Below are 6,808 nucleotides of genomic sequence, written 5' to 3'. Positions count from 1 at the left end.
TAGAGAGGGAGAGAGTCAGAGGATAGAGAGGGAGAGAGTCAGAGGATAGAGAGGGAGAGAGTCAGAGGATAGAGAGGGGGAGGGAGAGAGTCAGGATAGAGAGGAGGAGGGAGAGAGTCAGGATAGAGAGGAGGAGGGAGAGAGTCAGAGGATAGAGAGGGAGAGAGTCAGAGGATAGAGAGGGAGACAGTGAGAGGATAGGGGGGGGCAGTGAGAGGATAGGGGGGGGACAGTCAGAGGATAGAGAGGAGACAGTGAGAGGATAGGGGGTGGCAGTGAGAGGATAGAGAGGGGGAGGGAGAGAGTCAGAGGATAGAGAGGGAGAGAGAGTCAGAGGATAGAGAGGGAGAGAGTCAGAGGATAGAGAGGGAGACAGTGAGATGATAGGGGGGGGGCAGTGAGAGGATAGAGAGGGGGAGACAGTGAGAGGGTAGAGAGGGGGAGGGAGAGAGTCAGAGGATAGAGAGGAGGAGGGAGAGAGTCAGAGGATAGAGAGGGGGAGGGAGAGAGTCAGAGAATAGAGAGGGGGAGGGAGAGAGTCAGAGGATAGAGAGGGAGAGAGAGAGTCAGAGGATAGAGAGGGAGAGAGAGAGTCAGTGGATAGAGAGGGAGAGAGTCAGAGGATAGAGAGGGGGACAGTCAGAGGATAGAGAGGGGGAGACAGTCAGAGGATAGAGAGGGGGAGACAGTCAGAGGATAGAGAGGGGGAGACAGTCAGAGGATAGAGAGGGGGAGACAGTCAGAGGATAGAGAGGGGGAGAGTCAGAGGATAGAGAGAGGGAGACAGTGAGAGGATAGAGAGGGGGAGGGAGAGTCAGAGGATAGAGAGGGGGAGGGAGAGAGTGAGAGGATAGAGAGGGAGACAGTGAGAGGATAGGGGAGGGAGGGAGTCAGAGGATAGAGAGGGGAGGGAGAGAGTCAGAGGATAGAGAGGAGGAGGGAGAGAGTCAGAGGATAGAGAGGGAGAGAGAGAGTCAGAGGATAGAGAGGGAAAGAGTCAGAGGATAGAGAGGGGAGGGTCAGAGGATAGAGAGGGGGAGGGAGAGAGTCAGAGGATAGAGAGGGTGAGGGAGACAGTGAGAGGATAGGGGGGCAGTGAGAGGATAGAGAGGGGAGACAGTGAGAGGGTAGAGAGGGGGAGGGAGAGAGTCAGAGGATAGAGAGGAGGAGGGAGAGAGTCAGAGGATAGAGAGGGGGAGACAGTCAGAGGATAGAGAGGGGGAGACAGTCAGAGGATAGAGAGGGGGAGACAGTCAGAGGATAGAGAGGGAGAGAGTCAGAGGATAGAGAGGGGAGGGAGAGAGTCAGAGGGTAGAGAGGTGGAGGGAGAGAGTCAGAGAATAGAGAGGGGGGAGAAAGTGAGAGGGTAGAGAGGAGGGGGGAGGGGAGAGTCAGAGGATAGAGAGGAGGAGGGAGAGAGTCAGAGGATAGAGAGGAGGAGGGAGAGAGTCAGAGGATAGAGAGGAGGAGGGAGAGAGTCAGAGGATAGAGAGGGAGAGAGTCAGAGGATAGAGAGGGAGACAGTGAGAGGATAGGGGGAGGGAGGGAGTCAGAGGATAGAGAGGGGGAGGGAGAGAGTCAGAGGATAGAGGAGGAGGGAGAGAGTCAGAGGATAGAGAGAGGGAGTGAGAGAGAGTCAGAGGATAGAGAGGGAAAGAGTCAGAGGATAGAGAGGGGAGGGTCAGAGGATAGAGAGGGGAGGGAGAGAGTCAGAGGATAGAGAGGGTGAGGGAGAGAGTCAGAGGATAGAGGGGAGGGAGAGAGTCAGAGGATAGAGAGGGGGAGGAGAGAGTCAGAGGATAGAGAGGGGAGGGGGAGAGAGTCAGAGGATAGAGAGGGGAGGGAGAGAGTCAGAGGATAGAGAGGGGGGAGTCAGAGGATAGAGAGGGGAGTCAGAGGATAGAGAGGGGGAGTCAGAGGATAGAGAGGGGGAGTCAGAGGATAGAGAGGGGAGGGAGAGAGTCAGAGGATAGAGAGGGGAGGGAGAGAGTCAGAGGATAGAGGAGGAGGAGAGAGTCAGAGGATAGAGAGGAGGGGAGAGTCAGAGGATAGAGAGGGAGAGAGTCAGAGGATAGAGAGGGGGAGGGTCAGAGGATAGAGAGGGGGAGGGAGAGAGTCAGAGGATAGAGAGGGGGGAGAGTCAGAGGATAGAGAGGGAGAGAGTCAGAGGATAGAGAGGGTCAGAGGATAGAGGGGAGGGAGAGTCAGAGGATAGAGGGGGAGGAGAGAGTCAGAGGATAGAGAGGGGGAGGAGAGAGTCAGAGGAGGATAGAGAGGAGGAGGGAGAGAGTCAGAGAATAGAGAGGGGGAGAAAGTGAGAGGGTAGAGAGGGGGAAGGGAGAGAGTCAGAGGATAGAGAGGGGGAGGGAGAGAGTCAGAGGATAGAGAGGAGGAGGGAGAGAGTCAGAGGATAGAGAGGAGGAGGGAGAGAGTCAGAGGATAGAGAGGGGGGGAGGGTCAGAGGATAGAGGGGAGGGAGAGAGTCAGAGAATAGAGAGGGGGAGGGGAGAGAGTCAGAGGATAGAGAGGGAGAGAGTCAGAGGATAGAGAGGGGGGGAGAGAGTGAGAGGATAGAGGGGAGGGGGAAGTCAGAGGATAGAGAGGGGGAGGGAGAGAGTCAAAGGATAGAGAGGGGAGACAGTGAGAGGATAGGGGGCAGTGAGAGGATAGAGAGGGGGCAGTGAGAGGATAGAGGGGGAGGGAGAGAGTCAGAGGATAGAGAGGGGGAGGGGGGAGAGAGTCAGAGGATAGAGAGGAGGAGGGAGAGAGTCAGAGGATAGAGAGGGAGGGGGAGGGAGGAGAGTCAGAGGATAGAGAGGGGGAGGGAGAGAGTCAGAGGATAGAGAGGGAGAGAGTCAGAGGATAGGGGGCAGTGAGAGGGATCAGAGAGGATAGAGAGGGGAGGGAGAGAGTCAGAGGATAGAGAGGGAGAGAGTCAGAGGATAGGGGGGCAGTGAGAGGATAGAGAGGGGGGACAGTGAGAGGATAGAGAGGGGGAGACAGTCAGAGGATAGAGAGGGGGGAGACAGTCAGAGGATAGAGAGGGGGAGAGTCAGAGGATAGAGAGGGAGACAGTGAGAGGATAGGGGGGCAGTGAGAGGATAGAGAGGGGGAGGGAGAGAGTCAGAGGATAGAGAGGGGAGGGAGAGAGTCAGAGGATAGAGAGGGGGAGGAGAGAGTCAGAGGATAGAGAGGGGGGAGGGAGAGAGTCAGAGGATAGAGAGGGAGAGAGTCAGAGGATAGAGAGGGAGACAGTGAGAGGATAGGGGGAGACAGTGAGAGGATAGGGGGAGACAGTGAGAGGATAGGGGGAGACAGTCAGAGGATAGAGAGGGAGAGAGAGAGTCAAGAGGATAGAGAGGGGAGGGAGAGAGTCAGAGGATAGAGAGGGAGAGAGTCAGAGGATAGAGAGGGAGAGAGTCAGAGGATAGAGAGGAGAGAGTCAGAGGATAGAGAGGGAGAGAGTCAGAGGATAGAGAGGGGGGAGGGAGAGAGTCAGGATAGAGAGGAGGAGGGAGAGAGTCAGGATAGAGAGGATAGGAGGGAGAGAGTCAGAGGATAGAGAGGGAGACAGTGAGAGGATGGGGGGGCAGTGAGAGGATAGAGGGGGGGGGGCCAGTCAGAGGATAGAGAGGGGAGACAGTGAGAGGATAGGGGTGGCAGTGAGAGGATAGAGAGGGGAGGGAGAGAGTCAGAGGATAGAGAGGGGAGAGAGTCAGAGGATAGAGAGGGAGAGAGTCAGAGGATAGAGAGGGAGACAGTGAGATGATAGGGGGGGCAGTGAGAGGATAGAGAGGGGAGACAGTGAGAGGGTAGAGAGGGGGAGGGAGAGAGTCAGAGGATAGAGAGGAGGAGGGGAGAGTCAGAGGATAGAGAGGGGGAGGAGAGAGTCAGAGAATAGAGTCAGAGGGGAGGAGGGAGAGAGTCAGAGGATAGAGAGGGAGAGAGAGTCAGTGGATAGAGAGGGAGAGAGTCAGAGGATAGAGAGGGGGGACAGTCAGAGGATAGAGAGGGGGAGACAGTCAGAGGATAGAGAGGGGGAGACAGTCAGAGGATAGAGAGGGGGAGACAGTCAGAGGATAGAGAGGGGGGAGAGTCAGAGGATCAGAGGATAGAGGGAGACAGTGAGAGGATAGAGAGGGGAGGGAGAGTCAGAGGATAGAGAGGGGGAGGGAGAGAGTGAGAGGATAGAGAGGGAGACAGTGAGAGGATAGGGGGGAGGGAGTCAGAGGGAGGAGGGAGGAGTCAGAGGATAGAGAGGGGAGGGAGAGAGTCAGAGGATAGAGAGGAGGAGGGAGAGAGTCAGAGGATAGAGGAGGAGGAGTCAGAGGGAGAGGAGAGTCAGAGGATAGAGAGGGGGAGACAGTCAGAGGATAGGAGAGGGGGGAGACAGTCAGAGGATAGAGAGGGGGAGACAGTCAGAGGATAGAGAGGGAGAGAGTCAGAGGATAGAGAGGGGAGGGAGAGAGTCAGAGGGTAGAGAGGGGGGGTGGAGGGAGAGAGTCAGAGGGTAGAGAGGTGGAGGGAGAGAGTCAGAGAATAGAGAGGGGGAGAAAGTGAGAGGGTGGAGGGAGAGAGTCAGGGGAGAGGGGGGAGAGAGGTCAGAGGATAGAGAGGAGGAGGGAGAGAGTCAGAGGATAGAGAGGGAGGAGGGAGAGAGTCAGAGGATAGAGAGGAGGAGGGAGAGAGTCAGAGGATAGAGAGGAGGAGGGAGAGAGTCAGAGGATAGAGAGGGAGACAGTGAGAGGATAGGGGAGGGAGGGAGTCAGAGGATAGAGAGGGGGAGGGAGAGAGTCAGAGGATAGAGAGGAGGAGGGAGAGAGTCAGAGGATAGAGAGGGAGAGAGAGAGTCAGAGGATAGAGAGGGAAAGAGTCAGAGGATAGAGAGGGGGAGGGTCAGAGGATAGAGAGGGGGAGGGAGAGAGTCAGAGGATAGAGAGGGTGAGGGAGACAGTGAGAGGATAGGGGGCAGGGGAGAGTCAGAGGATAGAGAGGGGGAGACAGTGAGAGGGATAGAGAGGGGAGGGAGAGAGTCAGAGGATAGAGAGGAGGAGGGAGAGAGTCAGAGGATAGTGAGGGAGAGAGTCAGAGGATAGTGAGGGAGAGAGTCAGAGGATAGTGAGGGAGAGAGTCAGAGGATAGTGAGGGAGAGAGTCAGAGGATAGTGAGGGAGAGAGTCAGAGGATAGTGAGGGAGAGAGTCAGAGGATAGTGAGGGAGAGAGTCAGAGGATAGAGAGGGGGGGAGTGAGTGAGAGGATAGAGAGAGGGGGGAGACAGTCAGAGATAGAGATAGAGAGAGGATAGGGGAGACAGTCAGAGGATAGAGAGGGGGAGACAGTCAGAGGATAGAGGGGGAGAGAGTCAGAGGATAGAGAGGGGGGAGACAGTCAGAGGATAGAGAGGGGGGAGACAGTCAGAGGATAGAGAGGGGGAGACAGTCAGAGGATAGAGAGGGGGGAGACAGTCAGAGGATAGAGAGGAGGAGGGAGAGAGTCAGAGGATAGAGAGGAGGAGGGAGACAGTGAGAGGATAGGGGGCAGAGTCAGAGGATAGAGAGGGGAGAGTCAGAGGATAGAGAGAGGGAGAGAGTCAGAGGATAGAGAGGGGGAGACAGTCAGAGGATAGAGAGGGAGAGAGTCAGAGGATAGAGAGGGGGGCAGTCAGAGGATAGAGAGGAGGGAGAGAGTCAGAGGATAGAGAGGAGGAGGGAGAGAGTCAGAGGATAGAGAGGAGGAGGGAGAGAGTCAGAGGATAGAGAGGAAGACAGTGAGAGGATAGGGGGCAGTGAGAGGATAGAGAGGGGGAGAGTCAGAGGATAGAGAGGGAGTGAGTGAGAGGATAGAGAGGGGGGAGACAGTCAGAGGATAGAGAGGGGGGGGGACAGTCAGAGGATAGAGAGGGGGGGAGACAGTCAGAGGATAGAGAGGGGGAGACAGTCAGAGGATAGAGAGGGGGAGACAGTCAGAGGATAGAGAGGGGGAGACAGTCAGAGGATAGAGAGGGGGAGACAGTCAGAGGATAGAGAGGGGGAGACAGTCAGAGGATAGAGAGGGGAGGAGGGAGAGAGTCAGAGGATAGAGAGGAGGAGGGAGAGAGTCAGAGGATAGAGAGGAGGAGGGAGAGAGTCAGAGGATAGAGAGGAGGAGGGAGAGAGTCAGAGGATAGGGGGAGACAGCAGAGGATAGGGGGGCAGTGAGAGGATTGAGAGGATAGGGGGCAGTGAGAGGATAGAGAGGAGGGGGAGACAGTCAGAGGATAGAGAGGGGGGAGACAGTCAGAGGATAGAGAGGGGGAGACAGTCAGAGGATAGAGAGGGGGGGAGACAGACACAGAGGATAGAGAGGGGGGAGACAGTCAGAGGATAGTCAGAGGATAGGGGGAGACAGTCAGAGGATAGAGAGGGAGACAGTGAGAGGATAGGGGGAGGATAGGAGGGAGTCAGAGGATAGAGAGGGGGGAGGAGAGAGTCAGAGGATAGAGAGGAGGAGGGAGAGAGTCAGAGGATAGAGAGGGGAGAGAGAGAGTCAGAGGATAGAGAGGGAAAGAGTCAGAGGATAGAGAGGGGAGGGTCAGAGGATAGAGAGGGGGAGGGAGAGAGTCAGAGGATAGAGAGGGTGAGGGAGACAGTGAGAGGATGGGGGGGCAGTGAGAGGATAGAGAGGGGGAGACAGAGAGAGGGGAGACAGTGAGAGGGTAGAGAGGGGGAGGGAGAGAGTCAGAGGATAGAGAGGGGGAGACAGTCAGAGGATAGAGAGGGAGAGAGTCAGAGGATAGAGGGGGAGGGAGAGAGTCAGAGGGTAGAGAGGG

This window comes from Oncorhynchus nerka, linkage group LG5 (genome assembly GCF_034236695.1).
Source record: "Oncorhynchus nerka isolate Pitt River linkage group LG5, Oner_Uvic_2.0, whole genome shotgun sequence".
Lineage (NCBI taxonomy): Eukaryota > Metazoa > Chordata > Actinopteri > Salmoniformes > Salmonidae > Oncorhynchus > Oncorhynchus nerka.
This window is presented reverse-complemented; position numbering follows the sequence as displayed.